Source organism: Tamandua tetradactyla, chromosome 26 (assembly GCF_023851605.1).
Source record: "Tamandua tetradactyla isolate mTamTet1 chromosome 26, mTamTet1.pri, whole genome shotgun sequence".
Classification (NCBI taxonomy): Eukaryota; Metazoa; Chordata; class Mammalia; order Pilosa; family Myrmecophagidae; genus Tamandua; species Tamandua tetradactyla.
Genome location: NC_135352.1, coordinates 28,094,450 through 28,119,162, shown reverse-complemented (window position 1 = coordinate 28,119,162; position 24,713 = coordinate 28,094,450). Strand labels below are relative to the sequence as shown.

The 24,713-nt window shown below is 37.0% G+C and overlaps 1 long non-coding RNA gene across 2 annotated transcripts in view; it reads right to left on the bottom strand.

Annotated features, from left to right (window-relative positions):
• The window catches only part of LOC143669906 (uncharacterized), a 60,262-nt gene extending 40,442 nt beyond the window's left edge, over positions 1 to 19,820 (bottom strand). For both annotated transcript variants that reach the window (XR_013169117.1, XR_013169116.1), the window contains exons 1-2: positions 19,483 to 19,820; positions 17,521 to 17,663 (exon numbers count right to left, since the gene is read on the bottom strand). This is a non-coding gene — a long non-coding RNA (uncharacterized LOC143669906). The remainder of the gene's footprint in view (positions 1 to 17,520; positions 17,664 to 19,482) is intronic.
• Positions 19,821 to 24,713: the final 4,893 nt, after the last annotated feature.

Sequence of the window (24,713 nt, the reverse complement as noted above, 5' to 3'; positions counted from 1 at the left end):
GATTTCGTTCATAACACATGGAAGAATATTAATATGCTCCTCATTCAGCATTTATCTTCCTAGACACAGGCATGCCCCCAGTCTTTCTCCTCCTATGTCTTTACCCCATCCTCCAATAATAAAAAAAAAAAATACCTCTTTTCAAACTCACACTTTGTGGGGTCTTTTTCTTCTTGATTTGCTCATCTCATCTGCCAAAGTCATTACTTTTTTTTCCCAAGTAACTTTCGGACCTTTCTACAGTAAAGTAGAAAGGTTGAGACTCCTGTTTGCTTTATCATGACCAGCTGAGTACAGCCCAGGCACAAAAATGACAAAAACAGACATCCTAAGGAGGAGGAGAGAATACCCATTGGGTATCCTTCCATTTCTCCTGAAGGTAGCCAGTAGTTGAGAAGGCAGTCATTTCTATCTGACTTCAAAGTCTGCGATCTTCGCAAATTACATGAGGATAAAAGTTAAGATTATTCAAAACAAAGCTGTCTTTATAGTAATGGAGAACAGATCAGTTGCCAGAGGTAGGGACTAGGGGAGGGTATAACTAGAAAGGGATAGCTATGCCCTCCAAAAGTCAATTTTACCCTGTTTATATATTTAAGTAGAACTGTTTCAACACTTAGCAATTTTCTCCTATAAAATGTGGATAAAATTGAAAGTGATTTGAAACTTTTTTTTTTTATTAATTAAAAAAGAATTAACAAAACAATTAGAAATCATTCCATTCTACATGTGCAATCAGTAATTCTTAATAACATCACATAGTTGCATATTCATCATTTCTTAGTACATTTGCATCAATTAAGAAAAAGAAATAAAAAAAAAATAAAAAGACAACAGAATAAGAATTAAAACATTAATAGAAAGAGGGCGGGCCGCGGTGGCTCAGCGGGCAAAGTGCTTGCCTGCTATGCCGGAGGACCTCGGTTCGATTCCCGGCCCCAGCCCATGTAACAAAAACGGAGAAACAGAATACAATAAAACAAGAAAATGTTTAAAAATGTTTCCCTTTCTTCCTTCCTTCCTTCCTTCTATCCTTCCTTCCTTCTCTCTGTCTTTCCTTAATAAAAAAAAAAAAAAAAAAACATTAATAGAAAGAAAAAAAAAAAAACAAAACCTATACCTCACATGCAGCTTCATTCAGTGTTTTAACATAATTGCATTACAATTGGGTAGTATTGTGCTGTCCATTTCTGAGTTTTTATATCCAGTCCCGTTGTACAGTCTGTATCCCTTCAGCTCCAATTACCGCTTCTCTTTTTTTTTTTTTTTTATTAACGGAAAAAAAGAAATTAACCCAACATTTAGAAATCATACCATTCTACATATGCAATCAGTAATTCTTAACATCATCACATAGATGCATGATCATCATTTCTTAGTACATTTGCATCGGTTTAGAAAAACTAGCAACATAACCGAAAAAGATATAGAATGTTAATATAGAGAAAAAAATAAAAGTAATAATAGTAAAGTCAAAACAAAACAAAACAAAAACCTATAGCTCAGATGCAGCTTCATTCAGTGTTTTAACAAGATTACTTTACAATTAGGTATTATTGTGCTGTCCATTTTTGAGTTTTTGTATTTAGTCCTGTTGCACAGTCTGTATCCCTTCAATTCCAATTGCCCATTATCTTACCCTGTTTCTACCTCCTGCTGGACTCTGTTACCAATGACATATTCCGAATTTATTCTCGAATGTCTGTTCACATCAGTGGGACCATACAGTATTTGTCCTTTAGTTTTTGGCTAGACTCACTCAGCATAATGTTCTCTAGGTCCATCCATGTTATTACATGCTTCATAAGTTTATCCTGTCTTAAAGTTGCATAGTATTCCATCGTATGTATATACCACAGTTTGTTTAGCCACTCTTCTGTTGATGGAGATTTCGGCTGTTTCCATCTCTTTGCAATTGTAAATAACGCTGCTATAAACATTGGTGTGCAAATGTCTGTTTATGTCTTTGCCCTTAAGTCCTTTGAGTATATTCCCAGCAATGGTATTGCTGGGTCGTATGGCAATTCTATATTCATCTTTTTGAGGAACTGCCAAACTGCCTTCCACAGTGGTTGCACCATTTGACATTCCCACCAACAGTGGATAAGTGTGCCTCTTTCTCCGCATCCTCTCCAGCACTTGTCATTTTCTGTTTTGTTGATAATGGCCATTCTGGTGGGTGTGAGATGATATCTCATTGTGGCTTTGATTTGCATTTCTCTAATGGCCAGGGACACTGAGCATCTCTTCATGTGCCTTTTGGCCATTTGTATTTCCTCTTCTGATAGGTGTCTGTTCAAGTCTTTTTCCCATTTTGTAATTGGGTTGGCTGTCTTTTTGTTGTTGAGATGAATAATCTCTTTATAAATTCTGAATACTAGACCTTTATCTGATATGTCATTTCCAAATATTGTCTCCCATTGTGTAGGCTGTCTTTCTACTTTCTTGATGAAGTTCTTTGATGCACAAAAGTGTTTAATTTTGAGGAGCTCCCATTTATTTATTTCCTTCTTCAGTGCTCTTGCTTTAGGTTTAAGGTCCATAAAACCGCCTCCAGTTGTAAGATCCATAAGATATCTCCCAACATTTTCCTCTAACTGTTTTATGGTCTTAGACCTAATGTTTAGATCTTTGATCCACTTTGAGTTAACTTTTGTATAGGGTGTGAGAAATGGGTCTTCTTTCATTCTTTTGCATATGGATATCCAGTTCTCTAGGCACCATTTATTGAAGAGACTGTTCTGTCCCAGGTGAGTTGGCTTGACTGACTTTTCAAAGATCAAATGTCCATAGATGAGAGGGTCTATATCTGAGCACTCTATTCGATTCCATTGGTCGATATATCTATCTTTATGCCAATACCATGCTGTTTTGACCACTGTGGCTTCATAATATGCCTTAAAGTCCGGCATCGCTAGACCTCCAGCTTCGTTTTTTTTCCTCAAGATGTTTTTAGCAATTCGGGGCACTCTGCCCTTCCAGATAAATTTGCTTATTGGTTTTTCTATTTGTGAAAAATAAGTTGTTGGGATTTTGAATCTGTAAATCAATTTAGGTAGGATTGACATCTTAACTATATTTAGTCTTCCAATCCATGAACACGGTATGCCCTTCCATCTATTTAGGTCTTCTGTGATTTCTTTTAACAGTTTTTTGTAGTTTTCTTTATATAGGTTTTTTGTCTCTTTGGTTAAATTTATTCCTAGGTATTTTATTCTTTTAGTTGCAATTGTAAATGGGATTCGTTTCTTGATTTCCCCCTCAGCTTGTTCATTACTAGTGTATAGAACTGCTACAGATTTTTGAATGTTGATCTTGTAACCTGCTACTTTGCTGTACTCATTTATTAGCTCTAGTAGTTTTGTTGTGGATTTTTCCAGGTTTTCGACATATAGTATCATATCGTCTGCAAACAGTGATAGTTTTACTTCTTCCTTTCCAATTTTGATGCCTTGTATTTCTTTTTCTTGTCTAATTGCTCTGGCTAGAACCTCCAACACAATGTTGAATAATAGTGGTGATAGTGGACATCCTTGTCTTGTTCCTGATCTTAGGGGGAAAGTTTTCAATTTTTCCCCATTGAGGATGATATTAGCTGTGGGTTTTTCATATATTCCCTCTATCATTTTAAGGAAGTTCCCTTGTATTCCTATCTTTTGAAGTGTTTTCAACAGGAAAGGATGTTGAATCTTGTCGAATGCCTTCTCTGCATCAATTGAGATGATCATGTGATTTTTCTGCTTTGATTTGTTGATATGGTGTATTACATTAATTGATTTTCTTATGTTGAACCATCCTTGCATACCTGGGATGAATCCTACTTGGTCATGATGTATAATTCTTTTAATGTGTTGTTGGATACGATTTGCTAGAATTTTATTGAGGATTTTTGCATCTATATTCATTAGAGAGATTGGTCTGTAGTTTTCTTTTTTTGTAATATCTTTGCCTGGTTTTGGTATGAGGGTGATGTTGGCTTCATAGAATGAATTAGGTAGTTTTCCCTCCACTTCGATTTTTTTGAAGAGTTTGAGGAGAATTGGTACTAATTCTTTCTGGAACGTTTGGTAGAATTCACATGTGAAGCCATCTGGTCCTGGACTTTTCTTTTTAGGAAGCTTTTGAATGACTAATTCAATTTCTTTACTTGTGATTGGTTTGTTGAGGTCATCTATGTCTTCTTGAGTCAAAGCTGGTTGTTCATGTCTTTCCAGGAACCCGTCCATTTCATCTAAATTGTTGTATTTATTAGCGTAAAGTTGTTCATAGTATCCTGTTATTACCTCCTTTATTTCTGTGAGGTCAGTAGTTATGTCTCCTCTTCCATTTCTGATCTTATTTATTTGCATCCTCTCTCTTCTTCTTTTTGTCAATCTTGATAAGGGCCCATCAATCTTATTGATTTTCTCATAGAACCAACTTCTGGTCTTATTGATTTTCTCTATTGTTTTCATGTTTTCAATTTCATTTATTTCTGCTCTGATCTTTGTTATTTCTTTCCTTTTGCTTGCTTTGGGATTAGTTTGCTGTTCTTTCTCCAGTTCTTCCAAGCGAACAGTTAATTCCTGCATTTTTGCCTTTTCTTCTTTTCTGATATAGGCATTTAGGGCAATAAATTTCCCTCTTAGCACTGCCTTTGCTGCATCCCATAAGTTTTGATATGTTGTGTTTTCATTTTCATTTGCCTCGAGGTATTTACTAATTTCTCTTGCAATTTCTTCTTTGACCCACTCGTTGTTTAAGAGTGTGTTGTTGAGCCTCCACGTATTTGTGAATTTTCTGGCATTCCGCCTATTATTGATTTCCAACTTCATTCCTTTATGATCCGAGAAAGTGTTGTGTATGATTTCAATCTTTTTAAATTTGTTAAGACTTGCTTTGTGACCCAGCATATGGTCTATCTTTGAGAATGATCCATGAGCACTTGAGAAAAAGGTGTATCCTGCTGTTGTGGGATTTAATGTCCTATAAATGTCTGTTAAGTCTAGCTCCTTTATAGTAATATTCAGATTCTCTATTTCTTTATTGATCCTCTGTCTAGATGTTCTGTCCATTGATGAGAGTGGGGAATTGAAGTCTCCAACTATTATGGTATTTGTGTCTATTTCCTTTTTCAGTGTTTGCAGTGTATTCCTCACGTATTTTGGGGCATTCTGGTTCGGTGCGTAAATATTTATGATTGTTATGTCTTCTTGTTTAATTGTTCCTTTTATTAGTATATAGTGACCTTCTTTGTCTCTTTTAACTGTTTTACATTTGAAGTCTAACTTGTTGGATATTAGTATAGCCACTCCTGCTGTTTTCTGGTTGTTATTTGCATGAAATATCTTTTCCCAACCTTTCACTTTCAACCTGTGTTTATCTTTGGGTCTAAGATGTGTTTCCTGTAGACAGCATATAGAAGGATCCTGTTTTTTAATCCATTCTGCCAGTCTATGTCTTTTGATTGGGGAATTCAGTCCATTAACATTTAGTGTTATTATTGTTTGGATAATATTTTCCTCTACCATTTTGCCTTTTGTATTATATATATCATATCTGACTTTCCTTCTTTCTACACTCTTCTCCATACCTCTCTCTTCTGTCTTTTCGGTTCTGACTCTAGTGCTCCCTTTAGTATTTCTTGCAGAGCTGCTCTCTTGGTCACAAATTCTCTCAGTGACTTTATGTCTGAGAATGTTTTAATTTCTCCCTCATTTTTGAAGGACAATTTTGCTGGATATAGGAGTCTTGGTTGGCAGTTTTTCTCTTTTAGTAATTTAAATATATCATCCCACTGTCTTCTAGCTTCCATGGTTTCTGCTGAGAAATCTACACATAGTCTTATTGGGTTTCCCTTGTATGTGATGGATTGTTTTTCTCTTGCTGCTTTCAAGATCCTCTCTTTCTCTTTGACCTCTGACATTCTAACTAGTAAGTGTCTTGGAGAACGCCTATTTGGGTCTAATCTCTTTGGGGTGCGCTGTACTTCTTGGATCTGTAATTTTAGGTCTTTCATAAGAGTTGGGAAATTTTCAGTGAAAATTTCTTCCATTAGTTTTTCTCCTCCTTTTCCCTTCTCTTCTCCTTCTGGGACACCCACAACATGTATATTTGTGCGGTTCATATTGTCCTTGAGTTCCCTGATACCCTGTTCAAATTTTTCCATTCTTTTCCCGATAGTTTCTGTTTGTTTTTGGAATTCAGATGTTCCATCCTCCAAATCACTAATTCTATCTTCTGTCTCTTTGAATCTATCATTGTAGGTATCCATTGTTTTTTCTATCTTTTCTACTTTGTCCTTCACTTCCATAAGTTCTGTGATTTGTTTTTTCAGTTTTTCTATTTCTTCTTTATGTTCAGCCCATGTCTTCTTCATGTCCTCCCTCAATTTATCGATTTCGTTTTTGAAGAGGTTTTCCATTTCTGTTCGTATATTCAGCATTAGTTGTCTCAGCTCCTGTATCTCATTTGAACTATTGGTTTGTTCCTTTGACTGGGCCATATTTTCAATTATTTGAGCGTGATCCGTTATCTTCTGTTGGCGTCTGCGCATTTAGACAGATTTCCCTGGGTATTGGATCCAAAAGTTTGGAAGATTTTTCTGTGAAATCTCTGGGTTCTGTTTTTCTTATCCTGCCCAGTAGGTGGCGCTCGTGGCACACGTTTGTCTGCGGGTCCCACCAGTAAAAGGTGCTGTGGGACCTTTAACTTTGGAAAACTCTCGCCGTCCAGGAGGTTCACTAGCCGAAGCGGCTTGGAAGAGTTCGAGCCGGCCCGGGGTCCAAACGTGGGGAGGGTTGCTGGCCGCCGCAGCCCGGGAAAGCGCCCATTCGAATTTCCTAGTCGCCCGGGCGACAAGCGTGGCGGGAGGGCGCCAGCGGCAGCGGCCCGCCCGGGAGAGTGCACATTTCTGGGGAGTCATGGGTTTGGAAGGGGCCTCCACCACCCGTCACCGTTCTCCGCGGCCTGGGGATTTCCAATCCAATTCTCTCAGTTGGTCCGGGGGGCCGCGCGTGGTGTGGGCGCCAGCCGCCACGGTTTCAGGGGACCGCCTCTCCAATTCTCCCAGCCGGCCCGGGAAGGGGGAAGGGAGTGACTCCGGCCGCTTGCCGCCCCGCCCGGTGAAGCCTGCGCGCCTTGGCAATCTCACCCGAGCGGCTTCTCTCAGCCAGCCAGCCGTTCCAGGATGGGGTACGCTGTCTTTTTTATCTCTGTTGTGGCTTTGGGTGCTGTTCTGTATCGTTTCTACTCCCCTAGTAGCTGTCCTGGAGAAGAAACTAAGATCCGCGCGTCTTACTAAGCCGCCATCTTCTCCGCAAGTCCGATTTGAAACTTTTTAAAAATATTTTTGTTGACATTCTTCATATACATACAGTCCATACGTAGTGCACTATCAATGGCTCACAATATCGTCACATAGTTGTATATTCATCATCATGAGCATTTTCAGAACATTTGTATCACTCCAGAAAAAGAAATAAAAAGAAAAAAATTCAGCATACCATACCCCTTACCCTTACCTCTCACTGACCACTAGTATTTTATTTTACTCGTTATTACCCCTATTATTTATTTATTTATTTATTTTACAATCCTCTCAGATTTTTTTTCCTTTTAGCTGCTCCAGAATATAAGAAGCTACAAGGCTTATACATATTTTTATCATCACAATCAACTTTTTCCTTCTTTTTTTAATGAAAAATGACATATATACAAAAAAGCAATAAATTTCAAAGCACAGCACCACAATTAGTTGTAGAACATATTTCAGGGTTTGACATCGGTTACAGTTCCACAATTTTAGGTTTTTACTTCTAGCTGCTCTAAGATACTGGAGACTAAAGGTGATATCAATTTAATGATTCACCAGTCATATTTATTTGTTATTTATTTTTTAATCCATATTTTTTTACTCATCTGTTGATACCCTGGATAAAAGGAGCATTAGACACAAGGTTTGCACAACAACACAATCACAATGTAAAAGCTATTTCATTATATAATCATCTTCAAGAACCTAGGCTACTGGAACACAGTTCAACAGTTTCAGGTACTTCACTCCAGCCACTCCAATACACCAAAAACTAAAAAGGCATATCTGTGTAATGTAAAAGAATAATCTCCAGGAAAACCTCTTAACTCTGTTTGAAATCTCTCAGCCACTGAAACTTTATTTTGTCTTATTTCTCTCTTCCCCCTTTTGGGCAAGAAGACTTTCTCAATCCCATAATGCCAGGTCCCAGCAAATCCCGAGAGTTCTGTCTCACGTTGCCAAGGAGTTTTACACCTCTGGGAGTCATGTCCCACATAGTGGGGAGGGCAGTGAGGTAATGTGCCAAGTTGGCTTAGAGAGAGAGAGGCCTCCTCTGAGCAACAACAGAGGTTCTCTGAGGTGACTCTTACGCTTAATTATTTGTAGGCTTAGCTTCTTCTTTGCAGGAATAAGTTTCATATGGGCGAAGCCTAAAATCAAGGGTTCAGTCTATTTATTTGGTTGTCCCCACTTCTTGCTGAGAATATCAGGAATTTCTCCAAATGGGGAAGCTGAATATTTCCTCCTTTATCCGAGGGCCCCAGTGGGACTTTGCAAACACTTCTTCACTCATTTTTTTTAATTAGGTTGTCTTTACTCCTTTAGGACAGCTTCACTCAAGGTCAGCCTCAGGCAAAACTGTAACCTAAGCAAAGGTTCCCTTTAATTCCACCCCCTTTCTGAGCACCTGCCCTCTTCTACTGATCCTCCCACAACCCTGCAAGCAGGGTATCCAGGGCTTATCAGTCCTTCCCAAAAATGCAGGGGCACTGCTATGTGCAACATCCAGGCTCACCGTGCTGCAATCCCTTCATTGGGGCACTCCTCCACTTCTAGATTTATAGCTCAAGTCTATTTATCAAAATTCATTTTCTCGACATGAGCTTCTGCTCCCAGCTAATTGCCATATCAGGAAAGATCCAATAAACTCAGGCTCACCATTTAGAGGTGTTAATAACCAAGAATGATTTAATGGGATAAAAGAACAATGATAGGTCAGGAACGATTCAGCATGTATGCTGGATCACAATTCTCAGCAAAGCCTAGGCAAGGCTGACTGCATTATCCACTAAAGTAACAAAAATAACTAATATTTATTGAAAATTATTTGACAGGACTGTTCTAAGCACTTCATATATATTATCTTATTCAATCTCCTAATAATAATAGAACAGAAAATCGGAAAATATGACTTTAATTTTTATATCAGCTTTATTGACATGTAATTAACATGCCATAAAATTCACCCTTTTAAAGTGTGCCTACAATTAAATCTTTTAAGTAAATTCACAAAGTTGTGCAACCATGTATCTAGTTCCAGAACATTTTCATCACCCAAAAAAGAAATCCTGAAGCCATTAGCAGTTATTTCCCCATTTGTCTTTAGTTTTGGTCCTCCTAAACAATAATTCATGTAGTTAACCTGTGTCTTGCCAGTTAAGATATTTATCTGCTCTCATGAAAGATACAAACTCTCCTAATTTCATCTTATTTTAAAATATCAAAACCATAAATATGTTATAATTATTATTCGGTAATCTCACTCTGGGAAATTACTCAAAGATGAAATTACAAAGGATGGGGGATGGGGCGGGGGGCCAAGAATCAAATTGTTTGCTGCAGCATAGTTTGTAAAAGTAAAAAATTGGAAGGAAATTTTGTTCATTGCGTGTGTGTTGGGAGGGTGGTTAACTAAATCATGGCACATTAACAAAATGGAATATTTATGCATACATGAAAGACTAAATAGCAACAAGGAAAATGTCTGGCATAACATTAAGCATAAAAGCAGAGTATAAAATTAGCTGTGTCTATGTAAAATATGTACATATGGACAAGGATTGAAAGGAAATGTAGAAAAATGAAAACAGTTGCTGCAACAGGATGTCGGAACAGTAAATTATTTTCATTCTTCTGAGTTCCTTTATTATTGTCAAAATGTGGTCTTTTTAATAAGTTAGAATTGGTGGGAAATATGCATATATCTCCTCTTGCCAGTAAAACTTCTCAATCACAAGGGAAGAAGAAGTATAGCACACAACTCTTTCTATAAGCAAGGACTTCAGAGTCACATGAACTTGGATTATAATTCTAGCTCGGCCAACTCTGAGATGTGACTTTGGGCAATAACCTAACCTTTATAAGCCACGTTTTCCACAACTAATAATGGGGGATAATAATAACATGTGTATCTCAAAGGGCTGTTGTGAGGACTGTGTGAGATAGTGGTACCTAGCACCCCTTAATAAAGGATGGCTCCTGCTGAGTTTGTTGTGTAGGTAATGTGGTGGGAGTGATGGTGGGCTGGTCCTGACAATTTGACAGTGGACTGAGGATTTTGTTTAAGAGAAAACCACAAACACTGACAGACTTGCTTGGAAATGTAATTTCATATTGAATACACAGAAAGGCTTTTCAGCATCTCTATGAATTGATGACTCCATTCCAGACCCAATGAGCATGAGTTTAAAGGAGAGTTAGCTGGGGGCATTATCCTTTCTTACCTGGAAACAGAGAAATCTGTACCTAGATATGCACCAGTTTTTCAGTTGAAAACTTCATCATAGAAACGCAAACACTGTCAAATTTGTTGTGACTTGTTTCATTAATGAGTACAGAGGTGTAACTATTCTCATTGTTCTAATTGTTGATATTATCACCATCGTTAACAAAGATTCAGTGTGGCATATTAAGCCAATCCTATCTATGTCTTTGTCTTTCCTCCTGTTATGGGTGAGTTAGCCTCTTCTTCAAGACCTACACCCCCCCATGCACAGGAACCAGCCTTTCTTGCCTACTCAAGGACTCAAGGACTCTTTCGACAGTCCCTCTTAACACTTTTATCCATTTGTTCTCTTTCCTAATTGCATATAAATATACACTATATAAATATACTGTACTCTACCTTAATAAAAAACAAAAATCCTTGCTTGATCCAATATCACCTTCTAGGCAGAGAAGTTTCTAGGAACCATTCCTTGGATCTCCTTTACAGCCCAACTCCCTCATACAGAACAGCAGAGTGCCAATATTGAAGTGGTGATGGGAATATAGATGTTATATTTCTCTTGCTATCTTTTTTTTAAAGTAGAAGGCTTTATTGAGTCATAACTAACATACAATTCATTGAGCTACAATTGACACACAATAAATTATACACATTTCATATGTACAATTTGCTAAGGATTGACATATGTATATACCCATCAAACCACCACTATATTCAGGATAATGAACATTTCCATCATCCTCAAAAGTTTTCTATTACCTCATACCCTTTGAAATCACTCCCTTCCACCCCTTCTCTCCCAGAAAACGACTGATCTGTTTTCTGTCATTGTACATTTGCTTGCATTTCCTAGAATTTTTATCAATGATATCATACACTGTGTACATGTTTTTGTCTGGGATCCTTCATACAGTATAATAGTTTTAAGATGTATCCATGTTGCAACATGCACGAATAGCTCATTCCTTTTTATTGCTGAGTATTATTTATACCACAGATTGTTTATCCATTTACCTGCTGATGGACACTTGGATTATTTCCAGTTTAAGGCTATTAAAATTAAAGCTGGGGGGGTACGAGGGTAGTTTATGGTAGCATTCTTGCCTGCCATGCGGGAGACCCAGGTTCAATTCCTGGCCCATGCAATTCCCAAAAAAACAAACAAGCAAACAAATGAAAAACCAAACCAAAAAAAAAAAAATTCAACAAATGGTGCTATAAGGAGATACTCATACGGAAAAAAGAACGAAACATGACCCCCGCCATACAGCATACAAACACATTTAAAAATTTTAAAACTAAAGCTGCTATAAACCTTCATATACAAGTCATTGCATGGAAATGCTTTCATTTATCCTGGCTAATTTTAGCTGTTACCATTTATACAATTTAACATTTCCCCTTTCAAACACATTTAGATATATATTTTTAGTGCTGTTAATTATGTTCACAATATTGTGCTACCATCACCATCAGCCATTACCAAAGCATTTCCATCATTCCAAACAGGGACTCTGAACATTCTAAGCCTTATCCCCACCCAGTCCCATGTTAACCTATTTTTGAGATCCTAACTCTGTGAGTTTGCTTATTCTAATTGTTCCAAATCAGTGAGATAATACACTTTCTTCAGTGTCTGGCTTAGTTCACTCAGTTTAATGTCCTCAAGGTTCATCCATGTTATTGCATGTATCAGGACCTGATTCCTGTTTTACAGCTGAATAATATTCCATTGTGTGTGTGTGTGGGGGGTGTACACACATTTGTTTATCCATTCATCAGTTGATGGATACTTGTGTTGCTTCCAGCTTTTGGCAATTGTAAAAAATGTCACTGTGTACAAATATCTGTTCAAGTCCCTGCTTCCATTTTTTTGAATATATAACTAGTCGTGGACTTTACAGGTCATATGGTAATTATATACTTAGTTTTCTGAGGAACTGCCACAATCTGATACAGTGGCTGAACCATATTACATTGCAACCAGCAATGAATGAGTGCTTCTATTTCTCTGCATTTTCTCAACACTTGTTTCTGTATTGATGAATTTCTTCTTGATAAATTATAAATTTTTCCATATGAAATGACCTTCTTTATTCCTGATAACATTCTTTGCTTAGAAATCTTTGTTTGATGTTAAAATTAGCCACTCTGTTTTCTGATTAGTATTACTATGGTATTTATTTTCATCATTTTAACACTTAATCAATCTATTTGTATCTTTGCCTTTGAAGTATGATTCTTACAGGTAGCAAATAATTGGGTCTTGCTGTATTATCTAATCTAATAATCTCCACCTTCAAATTTCGACTACTTCATTTAATGTGATTATTGATACAGTTACATTAAAATCTATCATTTTTCCATTTGTTTTCAATCTGTCCTGTCAGTTTTTTTGTTCACTTTTTCCTCCTTTTTTATCTTATTTTCGTTTAATTGAATATTTTTATGATTCCACTTGCTCTCCTTTGTTAGCTGATTAGTTACAAGTCTGTTTTATTATTTTAGCTGTTGCTTTAGGGTTTATAGCACACATTTTTAAATTACTGCACTTTATCTTTAATATTATATTGCTTCATGTATAAGAACCTAAAAATAGCATATATCCACTTCTAAAGCACATTGCTATTATTCTATTTTTGCTAATAGCCAATTGTCTTTTAAAGAGATTTAAACAATTTTTTAAAACCTTATCTATTTACCCATGCAGTTGACATTTCTGGGGCTCTTGATTTCCTTGTATAGATCTACCTTTCCAACTGGTATTGTTCTTCTATATGCAGGCCTACCTTTACTATTTCTTTTAGTGTGAGAATGATGGTAATTCTTTCAGCTTCTGTTTATCTGAAAAAGTGTTTATCATATATTAATATTATAAAGACAATTTTTCTGCCTATAGAATTCAGTATTTTAAAGATGTCAATCCACTGTTATTTCACATTATTATTTTCAGTCAGAAATCTGCTAGCATTCTTACCTGTGTTTTAGTGCATGTAATATGTACCAATTTTTCATATACTTTATCGACTTTTTTAATTGTCTCATGCAGGAGAATAAATACTGTCTCTGTTACCCCATCTTGATTGGAAGCAGAAATCTCTATTATTGCTCCTTCTGTTTTTTTACATGGGCAGGCATTGGCAAATGAACCCAGGTCTCCAGTATGGCAGGCGAGAACTCTGCCACTGAGCCATTATTGCCCACCCTTTATTATCGTTACTTTTATGCATAAAAATTTCTATAGAACTAAAACAAATTAAGGGTGGAAAGGAAAGAAAAAATGATTTCTTAAAAAAACCTTCTGTTTCCACTTCATCTCTACCTATTCATTCTCTAATCCACTCCAATCTTTTGTTCTCACCACTACTAAATAGCATTCTTCAATGACCTCCAATGCACACTTCTCAGTTCTCACTGTATTCACCTTCTCAACTTGTGACACAGATAATCATTCTTTTCATCTTCAAACATTTTCTTTCCTTTACATTCATGATACTATACACATTCTCCTGATTTTGCTGCTATCTGCTCTCTTTTGTTGGATCTTTTCCTCTTATAGTTGGAATACCCCATGTTCAGTCTTCAGACCTCTTTCCTAGTCAGTCCCTTCATTTACTTCATTTTGTCCCAAGGTTTTTAATACCATCTTCACACTCATATTTTCAACTCTGACCTTTCCCAGACATGTATATATAATTTTCTACTTGACATCCCCATAATCATTTCGAATAGACTTCTCAAATTCAGGATGCTCAAAAGCAAACGCATGGTTTTTGTCTCCTAATCTTCTCTCTTCCCTCAGGGTTCCCCATATCAGTAAATGGCAACACCATTCACTCAGTTGCCCAGCTCAAAATGTTATAATCACCTTTACTTTCTTTCTTTTGCTCACATCATAAACAATTCATCTACAAACATAGAGTCATACCTTTAAAATTCAACCTCTTCTTACCAATTCAATGGTTTATACCCTGTTCCAACCCAACACCACCTTTCACTGGACTACTTAAGTAGCATCTTAACAGGTTTTGCTGCCTTAATCATGCAGTCTACAATACATTCTTCATGCAACAGCCATAGTGTTACTTTCAAAACATAAATCATCCCTATTGACTTTTTTTTGCAGAAATCGATGGGCTGATCCTAAAGTTCATATAGAAATACGAAGAACCTAAAATAGCCAAAACAATATTGAAAAAGAACAAAACTGGAGGACTCATATTACCCAGTTTCAAAATTTCCTATATAGCTACTGTAATCAAGACTGTGGTACAGGCATAAGGATAAACATATAGATCAATGGAACTGAGAGTACATAAATACACCTATACATCAATGACCGATTGATTTTCACAAGACAATTTAACTGAGAAAAGAATAATCTTTTCAACAAATGGTGCTGGGACAATAGGATACCCACATGCAAAAGAATGAATTTGGATCCCTACTTCAAACCATTTACATAAATTAACTCAAAATGAACCAAAGGCCTAAATATAATAGCTAAAGCTATAAAACTCTTTAAAGAAAACATAGATGTAAATCCTCATGGCCTTGGATTAAGCAATTATTTCTAGCTATGACACAAACGTAAATCAAAACCACAATGAGATACCACTCACACCAATCAAAATGGCTACTTCTTTAAAAAAAAGGAAAACAACAAGTATTGGAAAGCATATGCAGAAACTGGAACCTAATACATTGCTAGTGAGAATATAAAGTGCTACTCCTGCTTTGGAAAACACTCTGGCAGTTCCTCAAAACATAAAATATGGATTGAAAACATTAAATATGGAGTTACCATATGACCCAGCAACTCCACTCCTAGTTATACACTGAGAAGAAATGAAAGCATATGTTCACACAAAAACATATACATGAGTGTTCTTAGCTGCATTATTCATAAAAGCCAAAGGGTGGAAATGATTCAAACATCCTTCAATTGAACAGATAAGCAAAATGTAGTATATCCATACACTGGAATATCATTCAGCCACAAAGAAGAAATGAAGTACTTATACATGCTATAATATGGATGAACCTTGAAAACACGATGCTAAATAAAAGAAGCTATGCACAAAAGGGCACTTATTATATGATTCCATTTATATGAAATGTCCAGAATAAGCAAATCTATAGAGACAAAAAAGCAGAGTAGTGGCTTCCAGGTCTTGGGGGAGAAGGGCTATGGGGAGGGATTGGTAACATATACTGCTAGGGGGTTTCTTTAGGGCAATTAAATGTTCTGGAATTACATAATGATGATGGTTGCACAACCTCATGAATATACTATTAACCAGTGAATTGCATACTTTTTAAAAGGATGAATTTTATAGTATTTGAAACCCCCCCCAAAAATCATGTAAGTCAATCAGTTATTCTCCTGCATAAAACTTTCTAATGCCTTCCCACAACACTTAAAAAAAAATTCAAAGTCCTCCTTTAGCCTACAAGACTCTTTATAACCAGAGCCCTGGCTACCTCTTCAATTTCTCTGCCTATTACTCCTCCCATCTCTCACTGTGCACCAGCCACTCTGTCCTCTCTATTGTTCCTAGGCCTAATTCTGCCTTAGGGCCTTTCCATTTGCTCTAAATGTTCTTTCCCAAGATTTTTACATGGCTCACCTCCTCACTTTATTCTTTAATCTCTTCAATTGCCACTTTCTCTAAAAGAACTTCCCTGAATATCATATCTAAAATAATAGTACCACCACTCTATAGCCACACACCCTACGCTGTTTTTCTTCCTAGAACTATTGCCTGACAGTATATAATTTAACCATTTGTTCCTTGTCTGTTTCTCACTAAAATGTAAGCTTTATGTTGAAGACTTTACTTGTTTCTCGTTGACTGCTGTATTACCAAACCTATTTTCAGTGACTGGGACATAAAGTGTGCAGCATTTATTTGCTGAATCAATGAATGAAGAGGAAAATATACATAACTGGGTGAAAATTATTTTAAATTAAAAAATGACTTTGCTTCCTTTTAAGGGAGCATGATATAATGGATATCAATTAAAATTAAGGCTAACATCCACCTATAATGCTAGAAGGGAGAGAATACTCAAAATTTCAAAACTTTTGCCAATGCCAAGGAGTGGATGCCTCCCTATAAGACCCTTTGTTCCACAAGACCCAATAAGATTTGGGATATGCAAAGGTAGCTCCAAAGCTGAGATGGGTGTGTGAGGCTAAACTGCTCTGCATAATTTAGAGTAAAAATTTAATTTTCTTAAAGAATCTGAAGAAAAGACAAAGAAATAAAAAACTGAGGGTTCCACATTAGTTGGAAAGATGATAATGGGAATCAAGCAACATGTGAGGAGGCTAGAGTTGAAGAAAAAGATGTCGCATAAGAATCTGATAAGGTTAAAGGTCCTCCTCTTCCCCACTAAGAGTGTGAGCATATCAGGTAAGAATAAGAATTTAGAGCCAGACTGTCCCTGGGAATTGAAAGGAACCTTGGGAACTCAATCTCAAATTTATTTAAACAGTTAACTCAGCTGACACATCTCAAGAATGAAAGATCAATGTTTAAATAGGACCCAAATTATTTTTCTTTTCCTCTTTTAAAAAACTAGCAGGAATAAATAATCAGGGGTTCCTACTTGAAAAAACTACAATTTGATATCCCCTGAGGTTGTCCAATGCAAGATCTGAGACTGTGAAACAATGTTAAAAACAAAAAGTGAGGCTTCCATCTCCACCAGATGCTTTAGTAACAGAAAGGATTCAGATCTGGACATCACAACCCCAAAAGCAAAATAAAAAAGTGAAGTGTCGGGTCCGATTCAATTTTATCTAAGCTATTCCTATTAGTAGGGGATTTACCAAGGTATTTTGATGCTTTGGACAAGATATCAATTAGGGATACTAGATTTGAAAATAATAAATTTGAAATGACTGTTTTAATTCTTTATTGTGGACATATCTAAAAAGAAAGAGCAAGGAATAATTATATTTAAATCTGCATTTTCCCCCATTTGGTACCTTCTTAAAACAGAGCAGAGAATGTGGTGATCCTTTCATCACTCCATCCATAAAATCTAGGCCAGAGAATATCTTGTAATCTTGAAAGAAGGTCAAAGTAACCACTGTTCCCCACCAAAGTTCAATCATCAAATGAGACAACACTAAAAAAAAAAAAAAAAAAAATAGTACTTCAAATTCCAGTTTTCTCTATGTGAAGAAATGGGTCAAAAAAGAACTGCTGGAGAAAAAAAAAAAAGAACTGCTGAAAGAATCTAACATTCTTAAACTATGGCCCCCTGTCTGATTTATTTCTCCTAACAACCGAGCAAAGCAAAACTCAAGAAGCCAAAACAGCTCAGATGGTAGCAGCCAACTGTCTATTTTTTCAGGATCTGCCCACACCATACATAAACATGAAACATTACAACTAGCTTAGTTTTCTTTAGTTAGATACTACAGGAAACAGAGAGACCAGAAGGAAAAACTCAAACATCAGGCATCGGCCTTCATTTTTTTCCTACATGAAATCTACTTTTCTTCCTGACTATAACTATCTTTTCACAAAAGGGTAAAATCAGACATGATGCCATAGAATGACCAGGTCCACACGACCTTTTCCAGAATTAATATTTTTCTGATAAACACGCAACCCACATAATCAGAAAAATTAACTTTTATCAGAGGCACCAAAAAGTATAAATTGGTTGTATTGATATGCGAGCAATGAAACACATACAGAGTTTAACATGAAAGTACATTGTTCAATATTTTTAAAATCCCTTTAGCTATGTGTAACAATTATGGTGGAATTGGTTCAGGTTAGTTATGACACTTTGTTGGAATGGAACATCTACTTGGTAGTCCAAAGCAACAACTTCAGGAGAAAACAAAAGAATCTTGGTGAATAGAACATCAGGAGCAAACAGAGCACATTATCTTTGGTGTATCACTAGGAAATAAATCAGTGGAGCCTCTGATCTGGAACCAACTAATTCTGCACTTAAACTGGCAGCTTGAGAAAAAATGGAAAGGATGAATATCAATTAATTTGTTTTCCGGACCATATGTGCTGAAAGAGTTTCATTCTATTTAGCCACAAAGACATGGCTCTTACATCCTCAAGCTTAGAGCCCAGTAAGAGATATTGCTGTTTGACCCATCTGTGTCTTCTCTCAGATTTTTGGCCCTTCCAAGATTCACTCGTTTTACTTACTCCTCACTCTTGAAACCACTGACTGTGGTTATAAAAAGAGTGTGTTTTTTTGTTTGTTTGTTTGTTTTAATAAATGCTTTCCCAGGTGGCCTGGCCATTAATTACACTTACCACGTTACTATTATTACCAATTCACTTTTGGGCTCACATACTTTATTTTGGATTACCTTCACAAAAACTGTCAAATGAGAATGCTGGGTAACATCATCTCCATTCTACAGATGAAGACGCTGAGAGTGGGAGAAGTTAACTAGGATGCATGAGATTAAGTTAATAAATAGCTGAGCTGTGTCTTAAGCCACCACCATTCCATCATTCTCAACTGTAAATTTTTTGAAAAGGTCATTTATAGTCACCTCTAATTTCTCACCTCCCATTCAGCCCGTTTCAATCTAGCATTCCCCTCACTCCTGAATTTAAACATTTCACTTTGGCGGGGGTGATCACCAAGTGAGCTCCCACATGCAAGGCTAAGCCTTCCCTGATGCTACTTTACAGTCAAGCTTTAGGTGACTCATCCCTCCCCCCCCCCACCACTGTCCTTTAAAAGTGCTATTCTCCCAGGATCTGTCTCCAGAACACATTAGCAATGAACAGCTGGAAAGATCATATAGATCAGGATCCCAGGTCTAACTGCTAGCAAAGTACTACTGCACACAGGAACAATTTTTAAAATAATGCGTATGGGTTTCTAGAGTAAAATATCTGATTTACAGCCTTCTACAGTCTTAAAATTTTCCACCAAAAAGCCAGTGAAAAAAATTCACCTCAATAAGCACCAGGACTGAGCCTACCCTCCCAAGCGCGAAGGGATTTCTGACAACTCCAAGGCCTACTTGGACCGATTGGTCAGGAGCAGGCCGCCAAGCACCTCGCGTTGGTCCGGCCTCAAGGGAGGTAAAAAGACCCCTCTCACGATCCCAAAAAACAAAGTCTGTGCACATGAGAACACCAGGCGGCCATCCCTCTGTTGCGAACCTGCCGCTTTTGGGGAACATGAAAATAAAAGCTACTCCTCGAACCTTCCTAAACGGCCACACGCCCCTTCCGCCTCTGGCCGTCCCAGCCCTCAGCCACCACGGCGCCGCTCCAGAAACGCCCCGGCAGGAAGTAGGGCGGGGCTGGAGGCGGCGCGATGCATCCTGGGAATTGTAGTCCGTGTTCCAAATGCGCAAGCGCAGAAGGCAGAGTAGGGGCCGCCTCTCCCCCGCCCCCCCCCCCACCAGAGCCGAGCACGACGGGGATTGTAGTTTGTCAGGATTCGTAACTGTTGAGGGTGTCGGAAAGCTAGGCGATGTGGTGGTAAGCAGACCTGTTGCTAAGTGCTAGCATACTAAGACAGTTAGGGTGTCTTCGATGTTACCTGACGGCCCGGGAGACTCGGTCTGGGAAGGAGTGTGTCATGGCCTCCATCCTGCTGTGGATGAAGGAGTGTGTCATGGCCTCTGTCCAGCTGTAGATGTGAGATGGAGGTGGATTGAGGTAGCCCCCACGCGGACTGAGTGGAGCCGAGATCAGCCACACAGACTGTTTGTAAACAGGATTGTGCAACAGTGAGAAAATATTGTAGAATCAAGGAAAGGAAGCCGTCCCAAAGACGCAGAGAAAAAACAGACCTCACTATCATTCATCTCCTGAATCAGAACTTTTTTTTTTTTTTTTTTCTGCATGGACAGGCACCGGGAATCGAACCCGGGTCTCCGGTATGGCAGGAAGGAACTCTGCCTGCTGAGCAACCGTGGCCCGCCCAGGAGAATATTTTTTAAATGAAAAGTTTGGCTACTTCAAAAAAGATTCCAAAAACTCCTGTATATGACATGCTGGCTAATCAAAGTATGGCACAGTCTGGTATATTCAGTAAAATGTTAAGACCGATTTTCTCTGAATAAGAGAACTACTTTTTTTTTAATAGCACTTTTATGTGCTTTCTAATTGTTTACAATACTCAAATGTACCTTTTTGGTATAAAATAGTTCGAGTATAAAGAAAAGACTATAGAGCAATATATTCAACACCCTAATGTCTACCATAAAGATTTGTCATATTTACTAGTCCTTCCTCTCTCTGTCCCTCCCTCCCTTTTTTCCTTTCTTCCTTCCTCTTTCCCTCCCTCACTTTTCTAAATATGTGTGTATGTGTATACACAGCATGTTTTTTCTAAACTTCAGAAAATGCTGTCATACGTACTGTATGCATCATTCTGAATTTGCTTATATCACTACCCTGTACACTGAGATTTATCCCCAAACAGATACATGTTCAAATTTATTCATTTTAACTGCTATGTGCTATAGCATTCAGTGTATGACAATAACCCAGTTTAGTTATCTATTCTGAGAAGGGGTAGTTAAGTTGCTTTAAATATTTTGCTCTTAAAAACAATGTTGTTATGAGCATTCTTAAACACATGTGCAAGAGTTTCTTTAGGGTATTTATCTGTGAGTGAAATTGCTAGGCCTTGAGGGTATACATATTTTCAACTTCACCAGATGCCCTCAAATTGCTCTACAAAGTAGGTTGTACCCGTTTTCATTCTATCAGAAGTGAATGCACATTTCCTGTGATCCACATTCTTGCTAGCACTGGGTGGTGTCATAGCTTCCTTCTTGTCAGCTTGACAGATTCCACATATCTTCTTGTCGTTTTAGTTTGCATTTCCCTGATCATTAATTTTTAGCTAGAATTTTTTAAATTTTGAAAATGGGGTGTTTATTCATGTTCTCTTGTTAGCCTATGGATGGTAATTATTCTTCAAGAAACATGTATTATTTGTATTGTAAAATACTTTATTTTAAATTTGATTGGGTTTAGATAATGGTATCTCTCCATTTTCTAAATTTTCTGTAAAACTTTATATTATTTCTACGTTGAAATTATTTTAATTTTAATTATACAATGTGTTCATTTGAAGCTGTTATGTTCCCCATGTATTGGGATTCCATGCTGAAATACAATACACCAGAAAGTGAATGGCTTTTTTTGTTTTTTTCTTGTAGAATTGCAAGAGTTCAATTTTTTTGTCTTACCATTTTACTTTATTTTTAAATTTTTTTAATTTTATAAAATTTGACTTTTATAAAGGGATTTTACAAGTTTACAGTCCTATGGCCAGAAAAATGTTTAAACTAAGGCATCCAGGCAAATATATCTTGGCTCAAGAAAGGCCAGTGTCATTACATGTGAAGGTATATGCCTGGCATCTTCTGATCTTGTTCCCAGTTCTGTTATTTCCAGTTTCTGCCTACAATAATGAATCAGGATTAAAAGAAACAGCTGTCCCCAGAAGATTGGATCAGGATTAAAACATGGCTTTTCTGGAGTACCTAATAGTTTCAAACTGGCACACCCCAGAAGAGTCCATGTTCTTTTTATCTATTCCTTTGGGTGCAGACCTGTTGTAGGTGGGACCTTTTGATTAGGTTATTTCAATTAAGATGTGATCCACATCATTCAAGATGGGTCTTAATCCTTTTTCTGAAGTCCTTTATGAGAGGATAAGAGACAAAAAGCCAGAGAGCTCAGAGAAGCTGAGAGACAAGGACACACCCACCGAAGCTGAGAGAGGAAGCCACTGAAGCCAGAAACAAAACTCTAGAGAGAAGGACCAGCAGACACGGGTCATGTGTCTTCTCAGGTAACAGAGGTGTCCCAGATGCCAGCAGCCTTTATTCAGAGAAGGTATCCTCCTTGATGTCTTAATTTGGACATTTGCATGGCCTTAGAAGTGTAACTTGTAAGCTAATAAATAAATGTTAAAAGCCATTTCTGGGATATTGCATTTCAGCAACTTTAGCAAACCAGACATACCATTTACCAATATCCTTCTTCATGTGTGCCAAAGAAGGATATGTATACAAAATACATATGTATACAAAAATGTATGCAAGCAACAGTTTTCTGACAGTGTAGACAGCACCATATTTCTAAAGAATTCTGCCTCCTAAGACTGCCTTAGGTTTTTTGCTACTATGGCAACACACCCAGAGCAGTCAATTCATATAGAACCTGAAAGTAGGTTTTGAGTTTCAGCATAATGCATTTGCGATTCCACCATGTTGTTGCAAATGCCAGTAAATTTTTGCTTTTTTTTCTACTAGTAGTAGAAAAAACTTTATTTTTACTAGTAGTATACCAATGGATAAACGTACTACAGCTTGTTCATCCAGTTCACCCGTTAAAAGATGTGTGTGTCTGTTCTTTCACCAATGCCACATAGTATTGATTACTGTATCTTTATAGTAAGTCTTGAAATCAGGCACTCTAAGTTCAATTTTTTTTCTTTTTTTCAAAATTGCTTTGACTATTGTAGTTCCTTTGCTTTACATAAAAATTTTAGAATCAACCTGTTGAGTTCTACAAAAAATTCTGCTGAGATTTTGATTGGGATTGTGTTGAATCTTTAGATCAGTCTAAGGAGAATTGGCTGTTAGCAACACCAATTCTTCCAATTAATGAAGAAATTTTGCCTGTGGACAGCAGCTTCAGCCTGTGTCCATGGACTTCCATCCTGCTCATGATCTTTTCCTGATGGGCAATAAGTTTGGTCTGTGCCTCTGGCCCATGCGTTTTTTCCATCATAACTACCATCCTATGCTATTTGGACTTGTGTAGCCACAGCCCCCACAATCACATAAGCCAATTGCTTATGATAGGTATCCCCGCTTTTCTGAGAGAGATACTTTTCTCCTTACTGATACAGATATATGGAATTTATGCTCTCCATTTACTATGGTTTCTTTGATTTCTTCTTTAATGTTATGTTTGCAGCACACAGATCTTACACATATTTTGTTAGATTTATATTAACTATTTCATTGTTTGGGTACTATTATAATGGTACTTTTTACAAAACTTCACTGTTCAATTGTTTGTTTCTAGAATATAAAAATGCTGTTGATATTTGTATGTTAACCTTGTATCCTGTGACCTTGCTAAACTCATTTATTATTTCTAGTAGATTTTTATAGATTCTTAGGCATTTTTTTTATATAGACAATAATGTCATCTGCAAATAGAGCCAGTTTAACTTCCTCCTTTCCAAACTATGAACCCTTATATATTTTTCTGGCCTTATTGCAATGGTTAGGACAACTGGTATGTTTTTGAATGAGTGGTAGGAGTGGACATCCTTGGCTTGTTTCTATGATTTTAGAGGGAAGCATTCAGTCTCTCACCACTAATATGACATCAGCTATGGATTCTTATAGATACCCTTTATCAGGTTGAGATGTTCTATTCCTAGTTTTCTGGGAGTTTTTATCTTGAATGACTGCTGAATTTTGCCAAGTGCTTTTTCAGCATCTATCAAAATGATCTCACAGATTTTCTTCTTTAGCTTGTTGATATGGTGAATACATTGTTTGATTTTCAAACATCAAACTCTCCTTGTATTGCCAGGATAGACCCTATTTGGTCATGATGTATTATCCTTTTGATATGTTGCATTTTATTTGCTAGTATTCTTAAATAACTTTTGTGTCTGTGTTCATGAGGGATATTGGTCGATAGTTTTGTTTATGTAAGGTCTTATTCTAATTTGGGTATCAGGCTAAAGTTATCCTCATAAGATGAGTTAGGAAGTGTTCCCTTCTCTTCAATTTTCTGGAAGAGTTGTGAGGAATTACTTTTCCACCAATGAAGCCTTCTAAGCCTAGACCTTTCCTAGTTGGAAGGTTTTTAACTACAACTTCAATTTTTTCAATATTTATAGGAACAATCAGATTATGTTTCTTCTTAAGTGCACTTTGATAGTTTCTCTTAAGAAATGTGTCCTTTCATTTACATTATAGAAACTATGAGCCTAAAGGTGTTTGAAATATTCACTTATTATCCAGTAATATCTGTAGGTTCTATAGAAATGTCTCCTCTTTCATCCCCAATTTGATAATTTGTATCTTCTCTTTTTCTCTTGGTCAGTCTGGCTAGAAGTTTGTCAGAACTGTTTTTTTTCTTCAAAGAACCGCCATTGATTTCATTGATCTTGTCTGTTTTATTTTGT